The 17,652-nt window shown below is 33.9% G+C and overlaps 1 protein-coding gene across 1 annotated transcript in view; it reads left to right on the top strand.

Annotated features, from left to right (window-relative positions):
- The window catches only part of LRRC4C (leucine rich repeat containing 4C), a 491,415-nt gene that overhangs the window by 275,226 nt on the left and 198,537 nt on the right, over positions 1–17,652 (top strand). The window contains exon 2 of the mRNA XM_018082944.1: positions 12,009–12,146. The gene's annotated coding sequence lies outside the window, so the exon portion shown is untranslated. The remainder of the gene's footprint in view (positions 1–12,008; positions 12,147–17,652) is intronic.

The raw sequence follows: 17,652 nt of genomic DNA, 5'->3' as shown, positions 1-17,652 counted from the left end.
TGCAAACTTTTACACATGAAACCATATTTCTGTAGGCCTATGAACATGAGCTTCTATGGACATAATTACTATAGGAAGACTGAAATTTTTTTTCTATGAAGAATATGAGCCTATCTTAAAGTCTCATATAAATTTAGGTTGCTAAAGTACTTTAATATTAAATGAATCCTGTTTGTTTACAGTGGTCATTATAAAAATGTGAACTCTTCCCAGAAAATCATTATAGATTCAATTTTTTTTTGTAGGAAAATTCTGCTGGATTGTTGACATCCATATGTCTGTTGGTGGTGTTTGCTTTTTAGTAATTATTGCATGTTTCTACTTTTTATCATAAGTTCTTTTGTTTTGAATCTAGTTAAGACATCATGTTTCCATTAATGTTTGTTTTAATTGAGACTAAATGTCTAAAAATATGGTAAAAGGTAAGTAGATCTTTGAGATTATTCTAAGCTCTTCTTTTGTATGATATATGATATTAATAATGCCCTACAGGAAAATAATCTAAGAACTTTATTATAATAGTGTGGTTCAGAAAGGAAGCATGACAGCTGTACATTACTGATAATTGAATTTACTGAGCTTCTTAGCACTATGCAGGTGAGTCTTTGAAACAGAAACTATTCAATTTAGATCATTTGGATTATAATTAAATCATTTCGCATTTACCACAGGAGATGTCAGAATTTTAATTAGACTTTTTTACAGAAAGGTAATAACATTTATCTTTGCATCTATCTGTCTATCTATCTATCTATCTATATCTATATATATATTCTATTAATCTAAGTTTAATCTTAAAATAGATAAATATGGCAGCATTTTCTCTACGTAAATTTTACTAGTTATGCACTTCCTGGTTTTGAGATACAGATATTTTTCTTCCAAATATTTTTATGTCCACAGTTTTAAGAGAGTGATACCAGATCATTTGCCTAACTGAATGGTACTTTGACTTGAACATTCTTGCAAGAGAGTGGAAGCTTCAGTATGTATTGTTAAAATTACAGGAAACTTGTGATTTTTTATTGCATTAGGTGATTGAAGTGAAGTTGGGATTGCAGTTGCTTTCACTGTTATTTTCTTATTTCCTTTTGATCTCACTGAAATCTTCCATAAAGTTTTTATCCACTGTGTCTTATTCACTTAACAGTGAGAAAGAAATTGCCAACGTGTTAAAAAATCAATCTAGGTGATTTGTTAGTTGAACCAACACTGATAAAATTTATATTCTGTTTTTTAAGTGTTCTTCCACACAGTTACAAAATTTATAAAATCAGTTTCTTTTATTATAATATGTTTTCAAAAATCTTATGTTTTCCCCCAAGTTTCAAGTATTAAGTATTTAATAGCAATTATTTGAATGACTTTGTTTTGTTATTATATTTAAGAAACATAGAATTTCTTTTTAGTTACAAGATGACTGCTAATTTAAGATCCTAGAATATGAGGTGCCTCACCAGTACAACAGGGACTTGTCTTTCCTCTTTCCATGGATTCAAGTTGTTCTTAATTTTTTTGAAAGTCAGTTTGAAATGCAGGTGCCTATCAACCCTTTAAAAGAGGCAACAGATGGCTCAAGGCTGTAGGCATTATTGTGTAAAATTAAGAAATATTTTACCTTTAACAATAGTCTCTCTGAGTGGGTGGATATGAGAAAGAGCTAGTAATACAGCTACTTACACTGTTTCTGCACTGTGGATGAGAAGAAAAATTAAGTCTCCAGGGCTGTCAATCCAGCATGAAATTCAGATATTTTTAAAATTATTATTTTAGCTCTGTGAGTCATTCTGTGATACATAAGGATATGTGCAATAAATAGATAATGGGTTGGATATAGCCAAAGTGTTTCAGTGTAACACTGGAGATCCACTTGTTATGCTTCTTTGTCTTTGTGTCATTTTTTAGCAATATTTCTAGGTACGTAAAAGCAATGATTCAAGGTGAGGTAAATTCTGCTCATTATCTTCATAATAAAAAAAAAACAACAAAGAAAATATTGCAGAAGTGTGTGACTGTAATTTCAGACACATAGATTCACGTCTCAATCTCTGATTCAGTTCCAGTCATCGTATCTGATCTCTCAAAACAAGTCCTGCAACAGAGCTGATAACACATAATGTTGTATGAAAACAGAAGAACTTGTGAAGATCTAAAATTCTCCATAATTCTAGTAGCAGTTAGTTTGCTGCACAAACAACAATTTTGATCATCATTGCTTTAGCCTTAATGAACACAGATGCATTTAGTCATGCAGTTATTCAGCATTTAGATATCTAGCCATAATATTTGACTCAGTGTCAGCATCAATGCTGGAATTTAAAATGCTAAACACTGATCAGTGTACTCAGTAGTATGTGGAAAAGTTTGTTACCAATTGGTTGGTGTTTTTTTCCCCCAGTGGAATGTGTTAAAGAACTATAAGGGAGAATAAACTATATTCAGGGCTTCTCTGTTTAAAACCAATTAAGACTATGATTTTGTAGTTGTAATACACTTTACTGACTCTGGTTCCCTCTTCTACGAGACCACCATATCATGTATTTCCTTTCTTTCAACTTGTCTTAAGAAACAAAAAACTCCCTGAATTTAGTTGACTGTAGATTAGAAAGGACAGTTGTCCCACTTCTCTCAGTGTACTACAGAACCCCCACAATTTTAATGTTCAGAAGCCTTCTGTTTTTATTAAGAAATGCATCATGGTATGCACATTTGATTTTATGACACTGTCCTTTACATTAAAAGTTTCCTCTGTCTTTCTACTTTTAACCAGCCAATATATTTACAGACTGTAATCATACCTTCTCTTAACCTTCATTTTTCTAGAGTAAATGAGCTAAGCATTTTCCAGTTGCTCTATAATCTATAAGATTGGATTCTGTTCTTTTGATGATGATCCTATTATCTTCTACAGCTTGAATTAATATTCCTTGAACATGGATTGTCATCTGCTGAAGCCCACATTAGGTTTTGTGCAGTTGCATTAAAAGAGGAATAATACTACCTGATGCATTATGGGGATGTTCTCTTGGTTATCCAACTGTCTAGTAGCATTAAACTTTTCACCTTAGTCCTCCCATATTTGATGTAAATCATTTTTACTCAGTGAGTGAAAGACCTTGGATGTACAGTTAAATGTCATCCTACTTATTTTCTCCATTTTCAGATGCTTCAGTGAAGACAGATAAAATAATCAGACTTTATATGCATGGAAAAAAACCAGCTGTTTTCTTACTACAAATATCTGCCAGGTTAGGGATGGACAATGTACCTTCAGTCAAACTACATGGCATTGTATTACATTACATTGTATCTCCATCTTGTATAACTTTAATCTTATGATTTTTCTCTGAAAATTCGCAGAGCTGCAGCTCTTGGGAGCATTGCTCCCACTGTTTTTGGGTAACTTTAATATTTATTCATCTATAATCAAATATGTATATATACATATGTCTGTGATAATAGATTTTATAAAAATTTTTGATCTTCCTTTTTCTCTTTCTTTTTTCTCTGAGACCTTGGCTTTTGCTATGTTCAAATCAGAAATCATAGTAATTATCATGAAAAAAGTTATTGTTTTCCAGCTGAATCTACTTAAATTCCTAAAAAGTCTGAATTAAGAGGAGATAATAATCTTTCTTGGCATCAAAAGATAATGCTCCCTGTATGGATATCCAGACTGCACAGTCCAGCCGCTTCACCATTGAATATCCCTGCCATCTACATGCCTGATTAATGGACTCTATGCAAAGAAGCAATGTATAGTTAAAATTTTTATCCCCCTACAGGGCTGTCTTGCTTTCTATGGTTGTAAACACATCTCCACACAGGTTTTTTCAATACTCCAGTGATATAAGATCATGCCACTGCATTATTGGTTGACTGTTATAAAAAATAATAAAATTGGCTGCTTTCAGAATTGCTGTGTTTTAACACAGTTCATAAAATTTCTAATGTCCTGCCAAGGTTAACTTTAAGGTTAATTCAAGTTTGCTTACACAGGAAAAAGTGTATCTTTGACTTTTATTCCATCTAGACTCTGGATGTATTTGTAATACTTTCTCATTTTTGTTTCTTTGCATCCATCTCAGATAGTGATTTATTCTTCTTTTGTTTTCCTTCTTATGCAATGTATGCAGTTAGAAAAGTCGTGTGCTACTGGCATATCAGTGATTATATAATACTCATGGGACCTTACAATATTTGCAAGTACGAATTTTGACCATAAAACCACTGTGGATTTGCTGACTTCTTCTGAATTTAATTAAGAGAGCAAGAAGGGTGACTATTATTACAATAAGCTATTATAGCATTTTACAAAGTAGAAGTGTTTTTCTGATTAATGGAGTATTTTCATATTATCTGTGGACAGAAGGTCAAAGAAACTACTGTGATCAGAAGTGACATACCATCCTTGATCTCTGGCCATCTGGACATGTATGTGACTAACGGGGGGTGATCATTAAAGCAGCAAACAGAGGTGATAGAGAGATGATTTTTTATCGTAACTCTCTCTCTTATCTCTCTATCCACTTAGTTGCAAAAGTTGAATCTCAGATTGTCAACAAAGCCATTATTCCACCCATTGGTCAATGTGTGTTCATTTACTGCTGACTGCTGCAGGGATTGATGTACTGTATGCCGATATTTTTCTCAGATTCATTTTTCCAAGAGCAGTTATGTGTAATCCTCACAGATTCACAAAATATTCTGAGTTGGAAGGGACCCACAAGGATCATCAAGTCCAACTGTTAGTGACCCATAAGGGACCCACAGGAATCATCAAGTCCAACCATTAGTAAATGACCCTCACAGGCATCAAATCCGCAACCTTGGCATTGCTAGCACCAGGCTCTAACCAACTGAGCTAATCTCAGGGTCATACTCATATTGTGGTTTAACCCCAGCCAGCAACCAAGTACCACAAAGCTGGTCACTCAGTCACCCACCACTCCATGGTGGTATGGGAAAGAGAATCACAATAGAGAGGGTTGAGATAAAGACAGTTTAATAGATAGAGCAAAAGCCATGCATGCAAGTAAACCAAAATAAGGAATTCATTCGCTTCTCTGGATTTTATTGTGCATAAAGGTTACTTGGGAAGACAAATGCCCTCACTCTGATCGTGTTTCTCCCTTGCCTCTTCCTTCTTCTACCCTCAGATTTGTATACTGAGCATGATGCCATATGGTATGGAATGTCCCTTTGGTCAGTTGAGGTCAGCTGTCCTGGCTGTGTCCTCTCCCAGCCTCCTTGCTGCTGGAGTGGGGTGGGGTGAGGAGCAGAAAAGCCCTTGATTTTGTGTAAGTGCTGCTCAGCAGTAATGAAAACATCATTGTGTTATCAACACCGTTTCCAGAAAAAATGCAAATACAACCCCTTCATAGCTGCTGTGAAAACTCTATCCCAGCCAAAACTATCACACCTCAGTTCATCTGTGTCATAATAACAAGTCATAACTTATGATTATTAGGTGAAAAATTACTTAAATAATAATTCACACATGGGGGAAATCAAGGACAAAGGAGTGATGAAAATTTACATTTCTTCTATATGAAACTATTGTAGTGGTTGTTATGGTTTGTGTGCTAATTTTTGCTTTATTTTTATTGGTCTGGTAACTTTATTTTTTCTTTTTAATTTGTTAAAAGAGGTCATATGTGTGTTTTCACACACTTTGGGGGAGGTTCTGTTCATAGATGGATCTAGGAAGAGATGGAAGAAAAAGTAAATCAGTAGGTTCTCAGGAAAAAAGCCAAACTTTTGTCTCCCATTTACCTTAATATGTAGCCTAGAGGGATGCCTTATTGCTGAAATATATAACTGCTACTAAAAAACATCTCGGGTCTTTCACCAAAAATGTTTGCTGTTATTTTATGATGTGAAAAATGTCTTTTAATTGAAATTAGTCTCTGGAGGGTGAAATGACCTATGGCAGTATTTGGAAGAAGTACCTTGATATGGCACTCTGAACCGCATATAATGAAATAAATCAAACCATACTGAATATAAACAGAACCACATGGCAACTTTCTGTATATTGCTGTTTGTGAAAGGCCCATATAGAAGATATGTTGGCTCTATCTAGTTAGGGATCTCTGTTTGGATCAAAAGTTTTTGTGGACACTGAGGTTTAGACTGATGTTTACTTGATGTATACTATTTCTAGTAAATATGGATTGGTTTCACTAGGAAATATCAAGAACTAAATCTGTAAATCTGCAAAGGACAGTAAGAAATATATATTTCTATAAAAGTTTAGATTACAGTTTTTTTCAGGTGTTTTTCTCTTTGTTTGCTTATTTCATTTTTAATTTCAGTCATATTTAAGTTATAATGATGGCATGATTTCTTTTGACTCTCTGAGGGATAGGAACCTGTCATATTCATAAATTGCAGAATGTGTATCAGCTTATCTTTAATTCTGAGCAAACACAAAGGGTAGTATGATGCTTTTTACAATATTATCCTACTATGAGGCTCAAATTCTGTTTCTAAGACATTTGTAAAATATAATAGCAATTCCATAGACTCAGGCTAGTCTGATTGTAGGATGTTATTTATTTCAATAGTATTTATCCATATCCATATATTAATGAGAATAGTATGATTCTTTTTTTATATGAATTAGGTATGGACTAAGGTTTTAAGATGTCTATGAATTCTAAGTGTATAAGAATAAATTCCATGACTTAAATTGTTCAATTGCTAATGAATAAATATTAAGTTTATTTTTTAAAACAGCATAAATATGAAATCTTTCTGGTTTAATGATCTTTACTTTTCTGATTAAAGCTAAATATTGTCCTGTCTTGATAAATTAAATCGTTGGAATTTGCGGATCACAGTGTGGAAAATAGTTTCATTTTCTGCACATGTAAATAGTAATTATAATAAGTCTATTCACTGCGTGCAGAAGCTACTTTCCCTTTCTGTGGTAAGGGAATTCTTTATCGACCTTCTTAAGTGAATAGCATCTGTCACAGGGTATATTAAGATAACTTAAGTCCAGACATAAATCTGTACTGAAACCCTGTAATGACTCATAGCTTCAGTTCTTTCACTGTAAGCCCCAGTGTAGACATTTATGTTCCAGGATGTGTCATATCTTGATTTAGTTTAAGCCAGCTAAAAATGACTAAGATCAGTATAATGCAATGTTAAAGTTAGGAATGTTTACACAAAGGCTTAAATATATGAGTAGTCTTTACATTGAAATTTTGTGCCAAAAAAAGGCTTTACAACCAGTAAAAATTTCTGCTGCACTGTCCTGTTTCCTAGTCTATCTCAAAGCTATCACATCTCAAGCTGTTTCTGTTACGTTTAGGAGGTGAAGGGACAGATTTGAACATGAAGCGAGAAGGGTTTCCTCTCAGGAAACCTTTTGTGCCTGAGAGAAGGCACATTGAATCAGCTGATGGTGCTCCTTCCCACTTTTTTTGGACCATGCCGCTTCCCTTACAAGGATGAGGGGGAGGTGTTCCTGCTCCTGATGTCTTTTGGAAGCAAATGCATCTGGAAGCAAATACATCCTGGGCATCCCATAATTAAATAAAACTATTTTCATTTTGCTTTGCAATACATGTAATCTTTTACACCTGTGTGAGACAGGTATGAAACATTCCTATTCTGATTTGCTTGCAGCGTGTGCTTTTGTAGTGTTCATCCTGGACAGGTGTTACTGATTCCATCAAAAGCCAGACAGTAAAGAATGAGTTGCAAAAGGGTGGCTCATGGCAGGGAAAGTTATTTACCATTGTGTTGACAGTATTTTTTCTTTTTTTAGGACTGGAGAAGTAGTGAAGATTTTATAGAGAAGGGAAATGAAATTATCATTAAGAATGGAGAAATACACCCTCAAAATAAATCAGGTAGTTGAAAGCAATAACAGAATAAGAAAACATCTTTTTAAAAAGTTCTTTAAGTGTGACCTATAGCCCATGCAGTGGTAAAGAAATAGTTTATCAATCTCTTTAATTAATCAATCCATTTTACATGGCTGGAAAAAATGTACAGTAGTTCATTCATTCAAAGCATTTTTTATGTGTGATACGTGAATGTTGTTTAAGAATGAAAGCAATAATCTTAATTTAAAGCATTTTTTAAAATTCTATAGTTGAATGCTGAGTCAATTTACTTCACTGAGGCTACTAGAAGTCCCTTTCAGAATTGGAATACAGGAAACATTTTAGTCTGTTTTTTTCCCCAGGTGATAAGTAAGAGAAATAGGTGTGCCTGTTTTATGCCACATCCTGTGACTATGACTACACCAAAAAATTGCATGATTTATTGTCTTAGTAAGAAAAATCGAGTTCCATAAAATCTCAAGTGTAAATCCAACCAAAGACTCCTACAATGTGGTACTTTGATCTAATCTATCATCATAAAACTATCTGTCATCATAAACCAAGAAAATTCTTCTGAATGAGGTATTGAAAATTTACATAATTTAGGAAATTCTGGATAACTATATGAGCTTGCAGAATAAATTTTTTTTCATAACATTATACAAGAGCAAAGCAAATCCATATAATTAATTCTCAGTCACCACTCATCAGGATAGGATAATACAATGGATTTTTTCCTAATTTTTCACGTTTGTAATGCGAAATAATTTGACCTTGATATTTCTGTGAGGGATGAGAAGGATTGTGAAAATAAGGTCTTATTTAAATACAACATGGCAACAGATGAGAGAATTTGTCCTTTCCCAACCATATAGTCTTTGCTGTGGAAACAGAGAAATCACATCAGACTGAGAAATAGTACTTTTTAAGGAGAAAATGCAATGTAGTGATACGTGCACTGTCAAACTAACAGAAAGCAGAACCCAATCTGAATTGAAATTAAAGGGTCAAAAAATGCATTTAAAGTTTTGAGTCACCAACAGGTTTTTGAAATACAATAGCACGTGGTGTTTTAGCAAGAAAATATTGTGCTGCTAGTAGATGAAAGATCAGTCTTTTCTTCCGTGGCCATTGTATTATAGGAATGTGTTCAGGAAATAGGATTCTGAGATGTTAGGGTCAGTATGAGAAACAAACAAACTAATGCTCACTTTAGCACATCTGTAAAACATTATAGATGTCTTTGAAACATTGCAGTAGATGGCCTCACAGGTCCCTTCCAACCTCAGAGATTCTGTTAGTAATTCCCAAATACAGAACAAAAATATTTCAATAATTACTCATATGTGTAATTGTATTTATAGTCCAGGCAGTTCCTCAATTGCAATTATTATGTAATACTTGTTTAACTGTAAAAAGATTATTGATAACTGTTGTTATTACTTTTATTATGAAAACGTCAGTATCAGGTTATCACTGTTATATACATTTTATAAATAGTTCTGTCTATTGCTTACAGATAAAAATATAAAGTGTATGATGAATTACTGTTGCCACTCTAGAGATAGAAACACAGGCCAAAAGATAAAATGCTTATGTTCAATGCTTTTTTAAGCATAATGCCCATTACCACCCTTGATGACCCATTTCAAATATATGGCTGAATTAGAAACTGAATCTCACTAGTCAGAATTCCTTTGTTATCAGTATCTCTTCTGTCATCCATTTCCCTGAATTGTGTTTGAAAGCAGAAGAGGAACTCAATGGTGATGGTTACCACTGTGCACAGTGCATATGTGAGTATGAACTCTGTGTTGTTGTTGAAATACCTCAACTAACTACTGGTAAAGCTGGATTATTGTTAGGTGCTAATTGATTCCGTGATATATTCAAAAAGACAGGACAGATTAAGAAAGCTTTTCATTGAAGAAATACCTTAACACTTTAATACAAAGTGGCAGTTATTTCTGTAATTACTGAATGATATTCACTGTCTTGTACAAAGGAGAAAAGTATGTGATCTAGTTTGCAGACTGGAATGCCCTCTGATCCATTCATCTACTGCTGCCAGTGGTAGTTCATGTCATCCTTGTGAAGGATAAACTATTGATGGCAGCCAAAATATCTGAGGTTCATTCAAAATTCAGTAATTTATAAATTGTAATAGTAATTTGTAAAATGAAATGTACCTCCTGTTCTCCTTTGACAGAGTGGCTCTCATAGTTTTAATGGTACAATTAGGCCAAATTCTGGTCTTCATGCAACACAGGAGGAAAATCACTTTCTATAGGGGAGTTTTCAAATGATCCTGGTGATTAAGTTTCAGAAGAGCTGTAGTCTTTTTAGCTTTCCTTTATATAATAGTAAATTAAGCTGTAGTATAATCTGTGACTGTGAATGTGTCTGATGCATTTTTCTCTCGAGTGTCTATTTTTGTCCCCTGATTATTCTCATTTGTTATGGAAGATGAATAATATATCAGTGGCGTAGGTGTATGTATAAAGCTTTTTTTCCCTGTTTTAAAAAATAACACTTTTTTACTTTTATATTCTATTTCCTATAAATTGTATTAATATATTTTTCTGTAAGATTCAGTATGTTTCTATTTCTATTTTTATATTCCATAAATTTGAGGAAGAATATATTTTTAACAACTGTGCCCAAATGGAAATTCTGATGGTAAGAAACTATTAGACCCCTCTAGTTAAGTTTTAAATAATTGTTTATTGCTTTTCTAGATACTGAAGCTAATCTTTCTTCTATACGTAGAAAGCAGTCAGCAGAGACAAGAAGATGACAATAGAGTAATTTAATTACAGTTAATTAATAAATCCACTGGGTCACAAAAAGCTAATGAAATAGCTTATGAAATAGCGATAATGTATCCTTGGGATAGGAAATCGCTGTTTGGGGAAAACAAGATGGAAGTGATCAAAATATTCCTTTCATTTCCATACTGCCTATTAACTAGATAAATCTTTTTTAGTAATTCAGAATTATTATATATGTAACTGATGAGATATGATACACAAGAGAAACTGTAAATATTACAATATCTCAAATTCAGCTCAGTATTAGTTATAATGTGATGTTACCACACTTTTTTCCCTGAGTTTTCCTTCACACATTACTTTCAAACATAGAAATGAGCCTTTTGGAATTCAAGTGACTTCATATTTTCTGTGCACCTATTTGGTGTGTGGCATGAACTTGTCAGATACCATACATCTGTGATCTGTTGATTAATTAGGGATCACCGTATTTACTACCAGATGTTTTTCAATTCAAAAGAGAAATTACATGTCCAGGTATTTGAACAGCTACATCATGTGCAAAACTAGCATGGTACACACCTGCCCTAGAATTTTGGTGTTCTTCAGTGGAATAATATGAAGTAGTTCCAGATGAATAAAATGTATAAGTAACCATTAATGTCTGTCACACATATATAAAACTACAATGAAAACAGACAGGTGAAAAGCTTATCTTAAGAGATAAAAAAGCCCCATACTGTTCCAATCTACAGTTAGTAGGGAAGATTTATGTATGTCATGGTGGTACTTGGCATTTAATTCATGTCAGGAGGTAGCTCTACTGTGACAGACAGTTTGTGAGTAAAGAATACCCAAGTTCCCAGGTGCTGCCTAGCATTGTACATTTGGCATTGCTGAATGTATAGTTCCTACCAAATGCTATAAAATGCTATAAACATTGAAAAAAACCCAAACAACAAAATAACCAGCTGCATTTCAATGTATGCAGTTCAGAAAAGGATGCCGACTTTTCTTTGCCATTGAGTTATGGTGTGAATTGGTGAATTGTCCAGTAAATGGGATAATGGCTGTAACACAGATTACCCACAGTGTGGTGTCTCAAGAACAAGTTTCACATTATTATTAAAGTTGTTGTTGATTAAGATAAAGAGAACAGAATACAATCTCTAGTCAAAACCAGATGAATTCTTTCCTTTTCTATGTTTATAGATTGTATGTTTTCAATGGTCTGCCTAAGAAATTTTAACTGCTTATACTTTAGAGGTTATTTCATTATTAATTGTGAGATTTCTCAGTATGTTCATTCTAAAGTACATGATAATCTCATGGTCTGTCAGTGTTAGACACACCACACCATGAAATGTTATCTTTTTTCCCCTCAACACAATAGGTTGCCAGAAAAAAGGAATGTGAAATGGAGACTGTTAATATGGACATATCCTAAGATACAGCATACCATTTGAGAAAGTAAATACACTACACTTTGGCATGAAGGAAAATTAACTCTGCCATGAATTAGTGAAAACAGGTAAACTGAAAATTACTTTCCTTCCAGTCTTTCATTCATTAATATTGTGTGTCTACTAAGGTGTGTTATTACCTTCATTCAAAACTTTATTCTTGGCTATTCATGTATAACATTTTTTATATTCACATATGGTTGTATGAGAAAAAAGTGTTTAAATGTATGATTGGTGAACAATATTTAGGACAGATCTCAAACTGACTTTTAAGATGGTAACTCTAGGCTCTCTATATACAGCAGAAGCAAATAGGGTATGAATTTCTTGTGACTCATCTATGTCAGTCTTGTAGTCATGTTTGTTTGTGCTTAAAGCATAAAGCAAAGCTAAGAATTATTAATTAATAGTTTAAAAAGTCTGCATGCCATCCAAGGCATGTGGGATGCAGCAACCGTAAAGCCTTTTATTCTTGATGTGAGCACAGTCTTGTATTTTTATTTGTACAGAGGAATACTGAATCACAAGAGAAATTTAGGGTATAGAAGACTTTTCAGTCTGATTTTTCACTTTGTTACATTTTTTGTACAGTCATGATTGCGAAAAAAGAATTCTAATGGCTATGAGCACTAGAATGGGAATTTTACATTTTCACTTTTCATATAATTAAATAGGTTTTGGAACTTTTTGGTGGTGAAGGAACAGTTTTGATTTTTTTTCTTGTATTAGCATTTTCTGAGACTTTTTCCTACAGGCAAGTATGCTATTAGGTGAGAATTATTTTGAGTTGTGAGTTTTATAACCATCTAGGTCTTAAAGAAAGCTTTTGAGATGAAAAAAACCTGACAAAATTAGAAATAATGATATTATAAGAATATCAGGACCATTTTTTCTGTTATCTTTTCTCCCCCCACCAAAAAACAGTCTTTATAAATCAAGGAAGAACGTTATTTTCTTCTAAAGAATAATTTGTTTTCTTTTTGGTATTTCAAATGTATAGAAAATCATTTTACTGAAGAGCAGTTTTTAGTATGCCTTATAGTAGAATGTTACTATATTCTTTGATAGCACTATTAGAAATTTATGGGCAATGATGAATGTCATGTTTTGAAAACCACTAAGGGGTGTTTTGTAAAAGTTTTTGGTGTGTTGATGCAATATAATTGGAGAACTTGCAGTAATGGTGATTAACTAATTTTGAATACATTTGCATTAGTTGGTATTAATTGAGAGGCAAACTGAAGATAGATAGAAATTCTAAATTTTCTAAGTATCATAAATGTGAAAATGTGATGGATGTAGACCTGCCTGAATTGATATTTAGTCTTTATTTCTCTTCCTCATAGAAAAAAAAAAGAGTAAAAACTAACTTTGTACTATAGGTATTTATTCTGTTACTGCCACTTGTCTTTGAGACTTCCTATCTCCAATCTGTGTACCACCTGTAGGGTGGAATTCTGCTCATTTATTTATATATGTCTTAGAGCTTCAGGGTTTTGGAGTTTTTGGCGTACTATTGGCTGAATGGTAATATCAGGGAGTTTTTTGGTTAATATGTAATATTCCTCAAGTCATATGTCTAGGTACAGATAGTACCACTGTCAGTCTTATAGTTACAGAAATATTTTTTAAATATATTTTGGAATTACTTTTTTATTGCAGAAGAGATTTTTTGTGTATGAAAAAATTTCATTCCATAAATGTCTGCTTGAAATCAAAGTTTTTCATAATGCTTGAGGAAGCACAAATGGCATATATGGTGTTTATATTATCTAACTACTCATACTATTATCTTCTGAATGAAATTAGAAATTCACAGGCTTGTATATTCAGTTTGCATGGCAAGGGTTTGGTAGTGGGAGCGCTACAAGGGTGGCTTCTGTGAGAAGTTGCCAGAAGCTTCCCCCATGTCTGATGGAGTCAATGCCAGCTGGCTCCAAGATGGACCCACCACTGACCCCTCAGTGATAGTGGCAGCGCTGCTGCCTGCACAACAGCAGCAACAGTGAGAAGAGGGAAGTGAGAGTGTATGAAGGAAGCATCTCTGCACACCACAAAGTCAGGAAAGAAGGAGACGGATGAGGTGCTCTGGGCAGCCCATGGTGCAACCATGTTGAGGCTGGCTGTGCCTCTGCAGCCCACAGTGAAGCAGAGATCCACCTGCCCAACTGAGGAGAGGAGTGACAGAAAGGTTTAGGGGCATCTGGCATCAAGCCAGCATCAACCCACCACAGCTTGTCGTGATGATGCAGGTGTGTAGTACAGCAGTTAAACTTTTCTTTTCCTCTTCAGCTCAAGTGGTAGGTTTGCAGGTTTTTCAGGATCAACAGGACCTCATTATCTAATATTGAACGTGAATTGGACCTATAGCATTTAAAGTACTGTGTACTAAATACACTTGTTATGATGTTGCCATTTTTTCATGGGTAACTTGGCTTTAAACAATATCATAGTATCTAAACACATTTTGTTGTAATGGACAGAGAAATTGGAGTTTGTGACAGACTTTAATGCAAAAAAAATTTCAGGTGCATTACAAGTAATTTAGCAACAATCCTTTCATAAAAGCCTTAACAGCAAAAAGTAACTTTATCTTCCTCAACTGGTATAGTTTAAGCAAATGCAAGGTTGTAGACTCGAAAATTTTCACATCTTTTGAACAGGAAGGGACTTGTATAAAATGTAACTCCCTTCTGAAAGAGTTGACCCATCTAAAATTTAATTACAACAGAGCAAATCTTTTCAAATACATCTCAGAAAATCCTTAGACTGAGCTATTCCTTCCATTACTTAAGGAGACAAATAGATGTGCTTTAGTCATTTTGCTATTGCAGGTCAAATTCTGCATTGCATCTCAAAGTTTAGGCAACCAACCTTTTTTGAGGAAAGAGAAGACAAACATTCCATATAATAGCTGTTATAAACCACCAACAGGTGATATATCAATAGCATTTATTTTCAAAATTTTATACTCACCTTGGGTAATGAATTGGACCTACTGAACCTTTGTCCTCTCACAATTTGTCATCTGCATCAGCAAAAATTCCTTGGAGCTTTTCCCAAGGACCATGATGAGAACCAATGCACTGCGAGAAAAGCATATACTATGCTTGCAGGTTCTCCAGGCTTTAAGTACAAAACCACAATTGAAAGTAATGGCACAATACTTTGTATCTTTTTGACTTTGTAATCCAGATTGTATGGTCCTCAAAATCCACTACTATAAAATAATGAAAAATATTGTCAATATTTAGACTTTAATGTGCTCCAGAAGGAAAAGATTGATGATGTACTATGCTGAAAGTTGCTTGAAAAATCTATGAAAATGGTAGCCTTGAAGTCATAAATCCATTTATCCTGAACTTCTTGGAAAACTGTCATTCCTGCATAAGGTTTTCTAACTGACCAATGAAATTTCAAAGCAACAGGTGTTTTAGTAACAGCTTTCATTCTTAGGTGAGAAATGTTGAAAACTTCAGTATTAGTGGTTACTGATACTCTTTTACTTCTCGTACTAGATGCAGAGAGAGATTAATTACTGTGAGACTAACAGGGGAGGGCAAAAAAAGCAAAGAACGGAAGTCCAAATGACAAAAACTAGAAAATATATTTTTAAATATTTGAAACCCTTTTGGATTTAAGAGTTTTTATGTGACCTGATGTGACATTCAGGAGGAGCAGTTGTTACTCCAGAATGATGAAGAACTGTTTGAAAGTGCTCAGAGTTAGTCCTCAAGGAACTGACCTGCCATCAACAGGTAAAGGTATTTTGGAAGATAATATAAACTCTTGCAGCCAGTAGCTAATGACAACTGCTTCTTACTGTTCATCTGCAGAAAGATGGATCTGCTTTGTACTTGGGGACTAGTTCACTGCTTTTACTGGCACATTTCACTTCATCTCATTTTAAATTAAAAATGAGGCTACAATAATTGTGGTTAAAAGATGACAGAAATTCCTCTCAGTATGTAAAATTATGTTGGATTAAAGGATGTCTTATAAAGACTGAAATTAATTATTTTGGAAGAAAATAATTAAGGTGACACATCTATTGTAAACATCAGTATTTTTCAACCATCTTCTTTTCTTTATATCCTATTTTTAATGTAGGCACAGAGTACATTTTCACAAGTAAAAATTTGAGCACAATTCCAATTGAAATACATAAGAATAATTTTTCTCATTTCCCACAGTGTCTGAAATATTTAGCATAAATCTGTGAGTATTGTGTCTTCCCTAAGGCATAGGAAGTTTATGGACAGCTCTACTTCTAATTCAAAGTGTACACTGTATGACCTGGATTATACTGTGAACTGTATTGCCTATACTGCCTAAGCAAACAACTTTGTGACTCCAATGACTGTTTCTCTTCACCCTTCCTGCTGCCACCACAGGTAGTTTCCATGTGGAGCTACATCATTATGTTGCTGATCAAACATTGCACCGAAAATCTCCAACAGTTTTAAATTCCCTATAGGATATGTCACTGTTATTATGGAAGAATCCTCTCAAGCCTGCTTTTACTAGGAGACAAATAACATTGCTTAGGAAAATGATCAGTACTGAAAAAGCTATTGAATATACTGATATGAGTCAGAACTTGTACAGTTCTTAATAATTTCTTTAATTTCCAACTCTCTCCTCACAATTTCAAAAAAAACCATCAAAAAACTTAATCATGTGATTCAACATAGATTCAACCAGGCATCCTCTTAGAATGTAACACATCAAGTAACAAAATTATTTTATGACTACTGTTTCTCTTATCCATCTGCATATAGATGTTTTACCATTCAAGATCCCTAATAAATCAGTTGAAATGGATAACTTCTTTCTCTTTTGCATATGATCTCTTTTTTTTTTTTTTTTTACCCACAAAGCTTCATATATTAGTGCCATGGTCTAGTAACCCTGGCGGTAGTGGATCAAGGCTTGGACTTGATGATCTCAGAAGCCTTTTCCAACCCGGTTGATTCTATGATTCTATGATTATGGGATACCAAAACTTAGAGATTCAGGACTGAGTATTTCCCACATCTTGGGACAGAGGATGAGGCTCCGTCTCCATTTCTTACTGAAACAAAAATAATGAATATGAGACACTGCAGGGGCTTCTGAGACATTCGTATAGACTGTGAAGATGAATTAATGAGCAAAGTGGAGAGCATAAATGAAGATCAAAGTTTCATGGTTAAGTGCATTATCATAGGAACATCACACAAAATGGTATATAATCACATGAGTAGTTGCAAGGCTAGAAAGGTCTCTAAAAAGTATTATCTCTTACTGTCTTGATTCACATATCTGGCTAAATGTGTGATTTAATGAAAATTAGGCACTCTTAAGTTACTGATACCATCAAGACTCTGTATTTTATATATTATTGTGTGTTTAACTGCATGTTAGAAGTCCACATTTAATTAAAAAAATAGGAATTAATACAGAAAGAAATGTTCATAATTTTCAGTAAACACCAGAAATATGTGTAGAATTGCTCGAGCCATGCATGAGAACCCCCTGAGCTAGGCTGACATATGGCTGGTGATATCCTATAGGGAAATGTAGAGTGGAAGG

This window comes from Manacus vitellinus, unplaced genomic scaffold (genome assembly GCF_001715985.3).
Source record: "Manacus vitellinus isolate BGI_N305 unplaced genomic scaffold, ASM171598v3 scaffold_6_pilon, whole genome shotgun sequence".
Classification (NCBI taxonomy): Eukaryota; Metazoa; Chordata; class Aves; order Passeriformes; family Pipridae; genus Manacus; species Manacus vitellinus.
The sequence above is the reverse complement of the archived record's forward strand: the minus strand, read 5'-3'. Positions and strand labels throughout refer to the sequence as shown.